The sequence below is a fragment of the Triticum dicoccoides genome, chromosome 2B (genome assembly GCF_002162155.2).
Source record: "Triticum dicoccoides isolate Atlit2015 ecotype Zavitan chromosome 2B, WEW_v2.0, whole genome shotgun sequence".
In the NCBI taxonomy this organism is placed as follows: domain Eukaryota; kingdom Viridiplantae; phylum Streptophyta; class Magnoliopsida; order Poales; family Poaceae; genus Triticum; species Triticum dicoccoides.
Genome location: NC_041383.1, coordinates 787,640,635 through 787,656,750, shown reverse-complemented (window position 1 = coordinate 787,656,750; position 16,116 = coordinate 787,640,635).

Here is a 16,116-nt window from a genome sequence, read left to right as displayed (position 1 = left end):
TCTAATGAAATTCAATGATAATGATAACCCTCACAATATGCATCCTAGTCAATGTCTTTATGAGTTTGAGAATTATATTAGAAAGCAAGATCACTTCAATGCAAATGTTATGAAACAATTGAAATACAATTCTGATATGATTGCTCGCTTGAGTGACTTGTTATTTAGAATCTCAAATGATGTTAGAGGTGTGGGAAAGCATGCTTCTATGCTCCAAACTCAGTTAGAACAAGTTGCTAAATCTCAAAGAGAGTTGCTTGATGAAATGAATAATAACATACATGACTTTGCTGTTAGAGTAGTAACTAGAGGAGGTAAAATGACTCAGGAACCACTTTATCCCGAGGGACACCAAAAAAGAATTGAACACGACTCTCAAAGAGCTAACGCAGATGCACATAGTCCTACTAAAAAAAGAAGAAGAAAAATGATAGGACTTTGCATGCCTCAAGTGAACCTGAAATAGAAAAACCTTCTGATAATCATAATGAAACTTCTATCTCTGTTGCTGAAACTCAATCTGGTAGTGAACACTCACCTTCTGATAATCAAAAAGATAATGATGAGGTTCATGAAAACACTCAAACAAATGAAAAGGAACAAGATAATTATGTTGAGATAGAACCACCAGTTGATCTTGATAACCCACAACCTAAGAATACACGATACGATAAAAGGGACTTTGTTATAAGAAAAAATGGTAAAGAAAGAGAACTGTGGGTTCAAAAGCCTATGCCCTTTCCACCTAAGTCAACTAAAAAGAAAGATGATGAAGAATTTGAACGCTTTGCTAAAATGTTGAGGCCAGTCTTTTTTCTACTCGCTTGACTGACATCCTTAAAATGTCTCCTTATGCAACTACATGAAAGACATCATCACCAATAAGAGAAAAATACCGGAAGCTGAACTCTCCACCATGCTTGCTAATTATACTTTTAAAGATGGAGTATCTAAAAAACTTAGAGATCCGGGAATACCAACTATACCTTGTTCCATCAAAAAGAATTATGTGGAAACTGCTTTATGTGATTTGGTACCTGGAGTTAGTGGTATGCCTTTCTCTTTATATAAAAGACTTGATTTGAACAAACTCACACCTACTAAAATATCTTTGCAAATGGATGATAAATCAACTGCCATACCTATCGGTATTTGTGAGGATGTGCTCTTTGTTGTTGCTAATGTTACTATTTTAACTGACTTTGTTATACTTGAGATGCCTGAGGACGACAACATGTTGATTTTCCTTGGTAGACCCTTCTTGAATACTGCAGGGGCTGTTATTGATTGCAATAAAAGCGAGTTCACTTTTCATATCAATGGTAATGAGCATACGGTGCACTTTCCGAAGAAACAGTTCCAAGTGAATGGTATTAATGTTATTGAAAAATCTCCGACAATCACTATTGGAAGTTTTCAAATACCTCTACCTATTGTTAAAAAGAAATATGAGATGCTTATTGTTGGGGACATTCATATCCCCGTTGAGGTAACTTTGTGATTTACGAAAGTTCTTCGATTTCATACTAATCGAAAGTGGTTGTTAATAAGACTTGATCAACCTTATTAATGGATCATTTTTGAGAGGTATGAAGTTGATGAATGTAGTAAGCACTACCTTCTGTCCTACTTTTTGTTTTCTGTTTTTATTAGTTAAATAAAATAAAATGCCATGCTTTGTCTGTTTTCTGAATTTCCTGTGCAATAAAAAATGACCAAAAATAAAAGTTATCAGAATGCTCTGAAAATTTAATACGATTTTTTCTGAATATTTAAGAATTTTTGGTGCAAATAATATCAAAGGGAGGTGCACCACGTGGACACAACCCACCTGGGCACCCCAGGACCCCTAGGCGTGCCCTGGTGGGTTGTGTTCCCCACATGGATCCCCTCACTTATCTCTCCACACCACATCATCACCTACTTCCAGAAAAAATTCCCTATTGCTCTCTCGCTCGCTGTCTCTCTCTCTCTCTGTCTCTGTCTCTGTCTCTGTCTCTCTCTCTCTCTCTCTCTTTCTCTCTTTCTCTGTCTCTCTATCTATCTATCTATCTATCTATCTATCTATCTATCTATCTATCTATCTATCTATCTATCTATCTATCTATCTATCTATCTATCTATCTATCTATCTATCTATCTATCTCTCGTGTTCTTGCTCTCAAACCCACGTATTTCAATCTCTTTGCTCGAAGCTCCTTTTCTGAAACTGTTTCGGGGGATTGTTGCTTGGTATGTGACTCCACAGTTTGTCCAATTAGTTTTTGCTTTAGCGATTTATATTTTGAATAATTAGCTACTCTTGGTGTTGTTGTAGATGAGCTTGCATGTTGAATTCTTAGAGTTCTAAGTAGTTTGAATGCTTGCTATGGCTTCTATGTATCCCCACGAGTAGTTGCTATCAATTTTGTGAAGTTTTGTTGAGAAAAAATTGTGGACTAAAAATTTCAGAATTTTTGTTCATAGGAAAAGGATGAATATCTTTCGGAAGTTTGCCTCTAAGAAGAACTCCAAGGGAGTTATTGGGGAGTTGTCTGACAGTGATCTCCACCCCCGGAGGTTGGCGGAAGTATGACCGTGCGAATGGCCGCATACCCCGTTCATGGAAGAGGTTGGAGTCCTTCAGGAGTTTACACAATATGTTGCTAATGCCGGCCTCAACGACTTCATCGCAGCTGAATGTGAACAATATCATCTTCTCACAAACACCTTTGTTCAAAGTTTTAACTTCCTTCCTAGGAATAATCCTCCCGAGGTGCGGTTTAATTTATATGCTGAAACCCTCCAGATACCATTTATTGAATTTTGTACCATATGCATGATCCCTTTTGACGGGAGTTTGGTTGAGCCTAGACCTGCGGAGTTTGATGCCTTTTACTGCACTCTTACAGTGGGAGATGAGAGAGGGGTGTCTGATGTCACTGCCACTAGCATACATTTTCATGCCTTGTATTATTTTGCTTTATTCATCGCTAAGTGTTTGCTTGCTAGATAAAAAGTAGGTGCCCTCAGCGCACAAGACTTTGCTGCCTTACGTTGCGCAGTTCACGGCGATAACACTTATAGCCTAGGAGATATCATGGCTCATCGCCTTCACCTTAATAAGTCCAAGGGAAAAATACATGTTGGTATTTACGCTACTCGTTTGACGACTCACTTTAATGTTGAAATACGCCTTCATGATTACCCTCTGACCAAGGTCTATTTAGACCGTGCTGCCATGGATCACCACCAGTTTACTGATATTGATTCTCCTAACATCCCTACTCCATATAACCTGGTTTTTAGTGTGAAAACTCGTGATATTATTCCATTGTCTTCTCCAGCATTGTTTGATCCTGTTGCCAGGGGCGGATATAGGATTATGCCTGCGGACATCATCGCTTACCGGAACGACCAGGCTGCAGCAAAGGAGGAACCTCAGCAGTGGGATGTGTGGATGCCCGCTCCTCAGCACCCCGACTACTATCTAGGCTAATGACTGCTTGCCAAGTTAGGCCAAAATCCTAAGCTTGGGGGACTACGTGTTTCTCACCGACATTACATTCATGTTTACACATCTCATTCCAATTGTCGGTGTTCACACTTTTTCATTGTATCATCCATGCTTAATTTTATTTTCTTGCTTTTTTCTTGTGTGTTTGAAAAACCTTAGAAAAACAAAAAAAAGTAGTTGTAGTTAGTTTACTTTCTATGGATGCTTAGTTGTTGTACTAAAAAGAAAACCCAAAAAGATTTCCTTATTCTTCTTCTGCTTGTTGGGAGCTTTCCCATGTAAATAATTTTTCTTGTATTTGCTTTTCACTTTTATTTTCTTGTTCAAGAAAACCAAAAACTCAAAAAATATTTCACTATGTTTCTCTGAACTTCTTTTCTTTTTATTCGAGTCTTACCGAGGAGAAGACCACGATGAAAATGTTGAGTGGTTCTCATATGAATAATTGTTGACCTAATAATAATAAATAAACCCATATTACCTTGTCTTCTCCTGTTGAATAAAATGTTTGCATATTCCAGCTTAGTCCACGACACTCTTGCACTATTATTATTTGCACATCATTCGATCATGCAAGTAAAAGGCAATAATGATGATATTCGATGAATTGGCCATGGCAGAGAGAAACGGGTATGTACTCGACTTGTTGTGTTTGTGTAAATATGTTTAACCTAGTATCCATGATTCAGCCATTATGATTAAACATGTTTGCAATGACAATTAGAGATTATAGCTTGTCATGCCATGCATAAGTAGCTAGGAGTGGATAATGATATATCTTGGATATCAACATTGCGTTAAAATGATTGGGATGTAGTATGATGATAAGGTATCCTCCTCTGAATGTTCAAGTGGCTTGACTTGGCACATGTTCATGCATGTGGTTGAATCAAAACCAACATAGCCTCTATGATATTTATGTTCATGGTATTCATATCCTACGCATGCTAGTGTCCAATGTTACTTACGCATAATGTCCACCATACCAACCTATATGTGGTATTACCCTGCCATCCTAAGTAAATTTGCATGTGCCACCTCTAAAAACATCAAATAAACATCCTTTTTGTGTTCCTGGATCGTTCATGGAACGACATGAGGTAGTCGGTATCTTCCTTGCTAAGCGGGTTATTCTCAGGTCAAGTGTTTATTCACTCGCCATCGCACGAGAAAAGGGTTGTAATAGGGATTCCCAGTCCCGAACTCAAAATGCAAATAATTAAACAAAACTCCCTCGGGACTGTTGTTGGTATGGACGGCACCCGTTGTTTCGGACAAGCCGTGGAGTGTGATTCTTGGTGGAGGGGGAGTAAACCTTTACTTTTATCGCTTGGGAACCGCCACTAGGGTGCTTAGCATGGAAGGTATTGATAACTGATGGTCGTGAAGTAAACAAGAATGGTGCATGTCTCAAAATATCATTTACCTCTGTTTTAAAAACTTGAGCTCTGGAATCTCTGCGAATCACTGCTTCCCTTTGCGAAGGGACTATCTATTTACTTTTATGTTGTGTCATCACCATCTAAAATAAGCGCCAGAACCTGAGAGCACTGCTGTCATGCTGATGCATTGTGTGTAGCTAATGTTGGATGCATCATGACTGGATCTTTTCTACCATGAATTACAATGTTTAGTCGTTACTCGGACTTTGGAGGTGCTCTCCATTTATGTTTCATGGTCTCAGAAAGGGCTAGCGAGATACCACTATTGTCATATTATATCATGATTGTTTTGACAACGTGTTGCTATTTGAGATGTCTTATTATTGCTTGCTAGCTGATTATGTCATTGATATGAGTTAATAAATTTTTTAAGAGTTATTGTCGGCATGGTTACTTATAATGTTGGTTGAAAACCTGACTGCTGTTTAAGCTTGTTTATGCAAACAAGAGCAAAAGAGTTCATAAAAGTTTTTGTTTCTCACTTTCAGTTTACCAACTGAATTGTTGAGGACAAGCAAAGGTTTAAGCTTGGGGGAGTTGATACGTCTCCAACGTATCTACTTTTCCTAACGCTTTTCCTCTTGTTTTAGACTCTAATTTGCATGATTTGAATGAAACTAACCCCGGACTAACACTGTTTTCAGCAGAACTACCATGGTGTTGTTTTTGTGCAAAAATAAAAGTTCTCAGAATGGAACAAAACTTTGTGAGGATTTTTTATTCAATAAATCTGAATTTCTGGGGCCAGGAGACACCTGAGGGGGGCACCTGGGTGGGCACAACCCACCAGGGCGCGCTAGCCCCCTAGGCGCACCCAGGTGGGTTGTCCCCACCTGGTGGCCCCGCAGACCCTGAAACCGACGCTATAAAATCCTATATTTCCAGAAAAAAACAGCGAGAAAGAATTATCGTGATCCACGAGATGGAGCCGTTGTCACCTCCTGTTCTTCACAGGGAGGCCACGTCTGGAGTCCGTTTGGGGCTCCAGAGAGGGGGATCTTCGTTGTTCGTCATCACCAACCCTTCTCCATCGCCAATTTCATGATGCTCGCAACCGGGAGTGAGTTATTCCTTCGCAGGCTTGCTGGTCGGTGGGGAGTTGGATGAGATTCATTATGTAATCGAGTTAGTTTTGTTAGGGCCTGATCCCTAGTATCCACTATGTTCTGAGATTGATCTTGCTATGACTTTGCCATGCTTAATGCTTGTCACTTTGGGCCCGGGTGCCATGATTTCAGATCTAAACCATTTAAGTTATCACCATTATATCCATGTTCTAGATCCGATCTTGCAAGTTATAGTCACCTACTACGTGTTATGATCCGGCAACCTCGGAGTGATAATAGTCGGGACCACTCCCGGTGATGACCGTAGTTTGAGGAGTTCATGTATTCATCGTGTGTTAATGCTTTGTTCCAGTTCTCTATTAAAAGGAGGCCTTAATATTCCTTAGTTTCCAATTGGACCCTGCTGCCACCGGAGGGTAGGACAAAAGATGTCATGTAAGTTCTTTCCAAAAGCACGTATGACTATTTACGAAATACATGCCTACATTATATTTATGAACTAGAGCTAGTGCCGAATTGCCCTAGGTTATTATTGTCACACGATGAATATCATCCAAGAAATTACCGATCCAATGCCTACGAATTTATCCTACATTGTTCTTGCTAAGTTACTACTGCTATCATTACTATTGCACTTGCTACAAAAAATACTGCTATCACTGTTACTGTTACTATTGCTGCTGTCACTACTATCAAAACTATCATACTACTTTTCTACTGATCACTTTGCTATAGATAATTAGTCTCCAGGTGTGGTTGAATTGAAAACTCAGCTGCTAATACTTACAAATATTCTTTGGCTCCCTTTGTGTCAAATCTATAAATTTGTGTTGAATACTCTACCCTCGAAAACTGTTGCAATCCCCTGTACTTGTGGGTTATCAGTACTACAATTGCTTGAATCAAGTGAGAGTTAATCTTCCAGATAAGATAGTGATTGACAGAATTCTCTAGTCACTATCACCAAACTACTAGAACTTCGTGATGAACTATAATATGCAAGGGATGACGAAAATGATTCCCGAGCTCTTCGCGATGCTGAAATTAGCGAAGGTAGAAATCAAGAAAGAGGATCAAGTCTTGATGGTTAACAAGACCACTAGTTTCAAGAAAAAGGGCAAGGGAAAGAAAGGGAACTTCAAGAAGAATGGCAAGCAAGTTGCACTAGTAGAAAAAGGGTCAAATGTGAGACACATTAGTCCCGGTTTGTAACAGAACCGGCACTAATGTGTCCATTAGTGCCGGTTCCAATGGCTAGCCAGGAGGAGCTCTTTAGTACCGGTTCGTGGCAAACCTTTAGCACCGGTTCGTGCCACGAACCGGTACAAATGAGAGTGGTGGCAGGATGTTGTCAGAGTGGGGCCCTTCCAGCACCTTTAGTACCGGTTCGTGGCACGAACCGGTACTAAAGGTCGTCCTATATAAATCCTTCGGCCACCCGCACTCTGTTCTTCCCCCTTTCCCCTCTCCCTCTCCTCTGTTCTTCCCTTCTTCTTCTCGAGTTCATCACAAAATGTGCCCCAAATTTGTCTAGATTTGTAGGCCCTCATCCATTCAAATGATCACCAAGGTTAGCAACTTTGTCCTTTCATCTCTCATTGCTAGATTAGCTCTTACATTGGTTTATATAGTGATTAATTGTGGGTTTTAGTAATTTGGGAGGAATTATATGTGGTAGTATTTGATTTATATGCAATTTGAGGTCAAAATAACACTTAGTTTGCATATGTAGGTTTGGTTTACTTAGTGCCTTCTGAATCTCCGTCGTAACCACCGTCGATCGCCCGCACCGTCCCGTCACCGGCACCACCTTGTGGTGAGCCTCTTGTTCATGAAATTTTATATAAAAAATTGATGTTTGTGTGATTTGGATATATAGTTACTCGTATAATAATTATCTTACCCGTACATTGTTTGTTATACATAGTGCCATGGTTTTGATATCCGTCCCCGTCGGCCCTCGTCCTTGTTATGATTCGGATGTGGTATATTCTCTTTTAAAACTATTTGTTGCATTTCGTGTTTATGACAAATTATGCCCATCAAGTTGACATAGATATTTTTATCTAGGAGGTATCTGAACCGGAAATTCCAACCGACCCTATTGTCGAGAGGTTAAATTTAGTTGAAAGAGAAAACGAGTACTTGAAAGAAAAATTGAAAAAAATTGAGGGGGAGAAGATGGAATTGGAGTTGCATGTTGCCGATGTCGTCGATGATCACAAGATCAAGATGGAAAAAATGCGCTTGAAGATTAGAAAGATTAGAAAATATGCCATCGATAGTGAGGCTTGGTATCATTATGCTGTTGGATCAATTGTTACCTTAGTTGCAATCTTGATCGCATTTGTTGTTGCATTTAAATGCTTTAGCTAGAGAGTTATTTGTTTGTTGCATTTAAGTGTTGTATGAACTTTATGTATGAACTTGTATTAATTTGTTCTATTCGGTGTTGTGTAATGAAGATGAGCCGGCAATGGATGTACGATGACCGATGCTCTCCCCAGTTCGTTGAGGGTGTGCATACTTTTCTGCTTGCGGCTGAGGCAAACAAGCGGGCGGATGGTTTTATGCCTTGTCCATGTGCTGGCTGTAAGAATGGTCGCAATTACTCTACGTCAAGAACCATTCACGTCCACCTGTTTGAGTCCGGTTTCATGCCCCACTATAATGTTTGGACCAAGCATGGATAAAGAGGGGTTATGATGGAAGACAATGAAGAAGAAGAGGACGACGACAGCTATCCTGGCCATGGGTTCCCTGAATATGATGATACAACAATGGGGGAAGAAGCTGGGCCGGTAATGCGGGAAGAAGCTAAGCCGGCAATGCGGGAAGAAGCTGAAGAAGAGGCATCAGATGAGCCCGTTGATGATCTAGGTCGGGCCATTGCCGATGCAAAGAGAAACTGCGCAAGTGATTTGGAGAAGAAGAAGTTGCAGCGCATGTTAGAGGATCACAAAAAATTGTTGTACCCGAATTGCATAGGTGACAAGAAAAAGCTGGGCACCACACTGGAATTGCTGCAATGGAAGGCAGAGAATGGTGTATCTGACAAGGGATTTGGAAAGTTGCTGGTAATGATAAAGGATATGCTTCCAAAGGGCAACGAATTGCCCGAGAGTACGTACGAAGCAAAGAAGGCTGTCTGCCCTCTAGGGTTAGAGATGCAGAAGATACATGCATGCCCTAATGATTGCATCCTCTACCGCGGTGAGTACGAGGATTTGAACGCTTGCCCGGTATGTGGTGCATTGCGCTATAAGATCAGCCGCGATGAGCATGGTGATGTCGAGGGCGAGCGCCCCAGGAAGAAGATTCCTGCCAAGGTGATGTGGTATTCTCCTATAATACCACGGTTGAAACGTTTGTTCCAAAACAAAGAGCATGCCAAGGCGATGCGATGGCACAGAGAAGACCGTAAGAAAGACGGAAAGTTGAGAGTACCCGCTGAAGGGTCGCAGTGGAGAAAAATTGAAAGAAAGTACGGGAAGGAGTTTGCAGATGACGCAAGGAGCGTACGGTTTGGTCTAAGCGCAGATGGCATTAATCCTTTTGGGGAGCAGAGAAGCAACCATAGCACCTGGCCTGTGACTCTATGTTTGTATAACCTTCCTCCTTGGTTGTGCATGAAGCGGAAGTTCATTATGATGCCAGTGCTCATCCAAGACCCTAAGCAACCCGGCAACGACATTGATGTGTACCTAAGTCCATTAGTTGAAGAACTCTTACAACTGTGGAATGGAACAGGTGTATGTGCGTGGGATGAGCACATGGGGGAAGAATTTGACCTAAAGGCGTTGCTGTTCGTGACCATCAATGATTGGCCTGCTCTCAGTAACCTTTCAGGACAGACAAACAAGGGATACCGCGGATGCATGCACTGTTTGGATGATACCGACAGTATATATTTGAATAGTTGTAAGAAGAATGTGTACCTGGGACATCGTCGATTTCTTCCGAGCAGGCATCCCGTAAGAAAGAAAGGCAAGCATTTCAAAGGTGAGGCGGATCACCGGACGAAGCCTCGCCACCGTACTGGTGCTGATGTACATGATATGGTCAAGGATTTGAAGGTGATATTTGGAACCTGCCATATTTTGGGACCTGTTCCAAAGGACGCTGACGGACGTGCACCCATGTGGAAGAAGAAACCTATATTTTGGGACCTGCCATATTGGAAAGACCTAGAGGTCCGCTCCGCAATCGACGTGATGCACGTGACGAAGAATCTTTGCGTGGCCCTGCTTGGCTTCTTGGGCGTGTATGGGAAGACAAAAGATACACCTGAGGCACGGGAGGACCAGCAACGTATGCACGGAGAAGACGACATACATCAGGGTCATGCAAGCTACGCTCTTACCAAAGAAGAGAAGGAAATCTTCTTTGAATGCCTGCTCAGTATTAAGGTACCGTCTGGCTTCTCGTCGAATATAAAGGGAATAATAAACATGGCAGAGAAAAAGTTCCAGAACCTAAAGTCTCATGAGTGCCACGTGATTATGACGCAACTGCTTCCGGTTGCATTGAGGGGGCTTATACCGGAAAACGTTCGATTAGCCATTGTGAAGCTATGTGCATTTCTCAATGCAATCTCTCAGAAGGTAATCGATCCAGAAATCATACCAAGGTTACAGAATGATTTGGTGCAATGCCTTGTCAGTTTCGAGTTGGTGTTCCCACCATCCTTCTTCAACATCATGACGCACGTCCTAGTTCATCTATGCGAAGAGATTAATGTTTTGGGTCCTGTATTTCTACACAATATGTTCCCCTTTGAGAGGTTCATGGGAGTCTTAAAGAAATATGTTCATAACCGTTCTAGGCCAGAAGGAAGTATCTCCAAGGGCCATCAAAATGAGGAGGTCATTGAGTTTTGTATTGACTTTATTCCTGACCTTAAGCCGATTGGTGTTCCTGAATCGTGGCATAAGGGCAAACTGGATGGAAAAGGAACGCTAGGAGGGGAACAAATAATATGTATGGACGGACATTCTCTCACTGAAGCACACTACACAATTCTACAGAATTCCGCCTTGGTGGCTCCGTATATGGATGAACACAAGAATTTGCTACGCTCCGAACACCTGGAGCGGTCTGATGACTGGATTACATGTGAACAAACCAGGAGTTTCGCCAGCTGGTTGCAGACACGTACCATGCATGACACCTCTATTGAAGATGACATGTACTTGCTGTCCCAGTTACCATCTTCGAATATAATGACTTTCAAAGGGTACGAGATAAATGGTAATACATTTTACACGATCGCCCAAGATAAGAAGAGCACCAACCAAAACAGTGGTGTCCGCTTTGATGCAGAAACCAAGACGGGAAAGGAAACATATTATGGTTATATACAGGACATATGGGAACTTGACTATCGACGTGGTTTAAAGGTCCCTTTGTTTCGGTGCAAATGGGTCAATATGACACGAGGCGGGGTAACGGAAGACCCGCAGTACGGAATGACAACAGTGGATCTCAACAATCTTGCGTATGCAGATGAACCATTCGTCCTAGCCAATGATGTGGCACAGGTTTTCTATGTGAAGGACATATCTACCAAGCCAAGAAAAAGAAAAGATAAGGAAGCGAATGCATCGTACGATGAGCCAAAGCAGCACATAGTTCTTTCTGGGAAGAGAAACATCGTGGGAGAGGATGACAAGACAGACAAGTCAGAAGATTATGAAAAGTTTGATGAAATTGCTCCATTCATAGTGAATATTGACCCGAGCATCCCGTTAAATGATGAAGATTTTCCATGGTTACGGCGCAAAGGGACACACGCGAAGAAAAAGTTTCACACCAAAAGGTCTGGGATGTGATCGGCTTCACTAGCTATCATCACTTTCTTCTGTGTTTCGCACCGAGAGGGGAATCTCTGTAATAGTTAGGGTAGTTATGTGTTTTGGCATTTGAAATGCGAAGAAATTTTATGTGCAAACAAATTCACACTAATTTCAAATAATTCAAAATTTAAACTATTCAAATTTGAAAACTACGGGCACTAACAGAAAGTTTGTAATTTTTTGTACCTAGAGAGGCTGTGTCAGCCTCCGGTCAGGCTATGGCCCCACCATCACCATTTAGTGCCGGTTCGTACCACGAACCGGTACTAATGAGGTTGTGTCAGGTAAGGCTGGGGCCCCACGAGCACCTTTAGTACCGGTTCATGGATGAACCAGACGTAAGCTGTTTTTTAGTCCCACCTCACGAAGTGAGAGGGACTAGGAGCGGTTTATAAGCCCTGAGTGCAGAGACGATGAAGAAGAGGATCAATGCTCACGTTGCTTAGCTTCAAGCCTTCAGGAATACGATAGACTACACAGAGCTATGCGCAGTGCAGTTTACACTATTCCGAAAGGCTTGAAGCAAATTAATGAGCATTGCACCTCTTTTTTATTTTTAATAACTTATTACAACTCCGGAATCCTTCTGTTATGGCAAAAACTAATTGCACGTCGACATTTCTTTTTTTTTAAGTTATAACTCCAGACTTTGACGATCAAGTTTTACAGAAAAGAAAAAATAGCAGAAAAGAAAGAAAAACTATAGCTGAAAAGAAAAAAACTATATAAAAAAACTACTCAAAAATAAATAGAAGAAAATAAATATAGAAGAAAAGAAAAAACTACTCAGAAATAAATAGAAGAAAAAATAAAGTAGAAAAGAAAAAGGGTGATATGATACGCGGGCCAGATGATGATCAGAATGAAGAAGATTACGATGGCTCCGAATTTCTAAACAACACCGGAGAGGGTGATATGATATTCGATCGCGACGACCGAATTGATGAAGTCATGAACTACGATGCTGACGATGACGAAGAACATGTTGATCCTGAAACTACAAAGACCGGCGAGGTATATATATTTATATAAGCAGGTATCTGGTGATCATCACATGTTTTAAATGACTTGAAGATATATTAACGAATCGATCTTTGTTCTTTCAGCCATCCGGATCGAGCAAATCTTCAGGCAAAAGGACGAAACAAGGCCCGAACAAAAAGTGGAAGGAGGGCATAAAGTACAATATCGAGGCAGTCAGACCTAATGGCGAACCATTAGCGCCTAAGAAGATTGCGGACAAGTTCGTTCGTCAGTGCGGAGTTCTTGTGAAGGACCAACTCCCGATCTCCCTTCAAGAATGGAGAGAGCCAGCAAAAGAAAAAAGACAAAAAGGCAAAGAGGACGCTGCTCCATGTCCAGATGTTACTTTTGTCGACAAGAATCAAAAAGATCTGCTTTGGGATATTCTCATGGAACATTTCACCCTACTAGATCATTTCACAGAAGCAGATGTGCAGAAAGTCAAGGACGCTGCTCTTAGGAAGATGGCGGTTGCATTCAAGAACCACAAGAATCGTGAATGGGACAAGTACGTCAAGGGAGGAAGGAAGACTCCAGTATTCGAGGGAACACTAGAGAACCAACGTGCTCATTGGGACGATTTCGTGAAATTCAAGGATTCAGAATTAGCTAAGGAACGGTCGAGAATAAACAAGAAGAATGCCGAAAAAAAGGATAAGTTCCATAAGCTGGGGCCAGGTGGCTATGCGGTGGCAATGCCTAAGTGGGATAAGTCTGAGAAAGAGACGGAGGATGCAGGTGCCACTCCGGTTACTAAGAGCTGGCCCCCCAGGGTCAGGACTTGGTTCTATGCGCATGGGGGGGAGTTGGACCCGAAGACAGGCAATGTTTCGATGAGGGCAAGTCTAAAGGGAGCCGACGATGTGATACTTGTTGCAATAGAAGAGGCACGATCGGGGGTGTTCCAGCCCAACAGAGAGAACGACGAGATTACGCGTGCCCTGGGAAATCCTGAACACCCGGGAAGAACACGAGGCAAGGGCGCTATTCCGTGGTATGAGGGGTTTTTAGACTGGAACACCGACTACAGAAACCGTGCGAGAAAGAAGATTGCGGAGGAGAAGAAGAGGAAGATGGAGGAGGAGCAGAGGAAGCGGGACTATGAACGCCTTCAAGGCCTAGAATCAAGTCAAGCGGAATTGGTAGTCAAATTCTAGCGGCAGCAGGAGCAGATCGACTCACTTACCCAGCAAAGGGGGTCTCAGCAGCTGCAGCAGCTAGCGAATGATCCAGCATTGGATAGCACCGCCCCATCCATGCTGAGAAGCAGCGTGGGTTCCGCCCCGGACGATGCAATGCTGGGTAGATACCCCATGGATGACATCACGGAGAACACTAGCTGCGAGCTACACGTCAAAATGAAGAACATATCCATGAAGGTGGCGGACGTCGTTGCTTTTACAAATCCCCCCGAGGCAACCTTCCATTGCAACCCGATTCCACCGGGCTATGCTCGTGTCTTGGTTGATGAGGTGGTGGACCCATATTCGGAGCTAGAGCTTGACATTCCTAGAGGTGACGACGAGCGCTTTCTCGGAGAGGCCAACCATCGTATCATCCTATGGAAAAAGGATTGCATCATCTTTCGAAGGCCACCGACACCGCGTCAGCCGACTCCTCATCGAAGTCCGCCACCGAGTCAGCAGTCTCCCGCTCCTGCAAGTCCACCAAGTCCGGCAAAGTGTCAGGCCACTCCTCCTCCAAGTCCGGCAAAGTGTCAGGCCACTCCTCCTCCTCCAAGTCCGCCACAGCGTCAGACGTCCACTCCTCCTCCAAGTCCGGCACAACCTCAGGCCACTCCTCCTCCAAGTCCGGCACAGCTTCAGGCGGCCACTCCTCCTCGTCCAACTCAGCCCCGTCAGCCGTCTCCGCTACCTCAGCAATCGCAGAAGAGACACCCCGCAGCTATGGTGCGTAGCGGTACGAGTCGAGGTAGTACAGGAAGTACAGGCGGAGGCAAGCGATATAAATATGGTCCAAGCCTCACGCCTCTTCCGCAGAGGGCTTATGACAGGTCTGAGGAGGAAATCGCAGCCATATCGAAGGCCGAGGTGGAAGCCCATTTTGCACCGAAACCGCCACCGCCGCCAAGGGAGAAAGTGCCTGAGGAAACGATTGACCACTTCATTCGTATGGCTCAACCACCAGCTCCCAAGCCTGTTGACACAGACTATGAGCACCACATGAGGAAGTTAAATCGAGCACGGCTACGTAAGGAGGCGAGCTCGGGATCGAGCTAACAAGAAGTAGTTGTCAAAAAATGCGGGAAAACCATTCCCCGGCTGGGACAACAGGCGGTGCGATCGATCCCCTTGCTTGTTGTGCCAACAACACGTGACAGTACGCGCGCCCAATATTATTGTGGGCAAACAGTTTACGTTCCTAAGGTGGGCAATGTGGTAACAATGGAGGACCATATAATGCAGGTTGAAGTTCTCAAAATCACTGTTGGACAACTCCTCGAGATCGAGCCCATGCCTGTGCTTAGAGAGTATGAAATAAAATGGAAATATGTCCGGGGCCAACCTTTGGTCGAGCCAGACAAGGTCAAGAACCTCCCAACGAGAATGTATGAATTGCATCAATGGTACATGAACATTACCAAGATTTTAGATCGATTGTCCCTCATGGTGAATGTCAAGGAGGATCATTACTTCCATGAGAAAGCTCTGTCCGTTGAGTATTCTGAACTGTTTCAGTTATACAATCAAGACGCACTCGACAAATCTATCGTCAGTTGCTATTGTCTGTAAGTGATTTCTTTATGTAATTTAAGTCTCAAGCTAGCTGTAGTGATCCTTTTGATCGTCAATCATTACCTGTAATTATCCTCACAATACTCTTTTCTGTGGTATTATGCATGAAATGAGAAAAGCTGGACGCTATGGCATTGGGTTCATTGACCCAAACACCGTTAATGAATACACATGGCGGATAAATCCACATCATCAAAAGGACGTAGAGGACAACGTGCTAGAGTTCTTGAAGCGCCTCAAATACAATGAAGATATACTACTTCCTTACAACTTCCAGTGAGTCACACTGTCTTGTACTACAAATTCTCTGTTTTTGCCTACTAGCTAGCTACATGTTTTTGCTTACATATGCCCGCTTAATTAAGACATGCAAACGTGTGTGCATGCAGATTTCACTGGGTCTTGTGTATCATTAAAGTTGACGACGGAACAGTTGAAATACTGGACTCACTACTCAAAGTTAAAACTGACTATAAC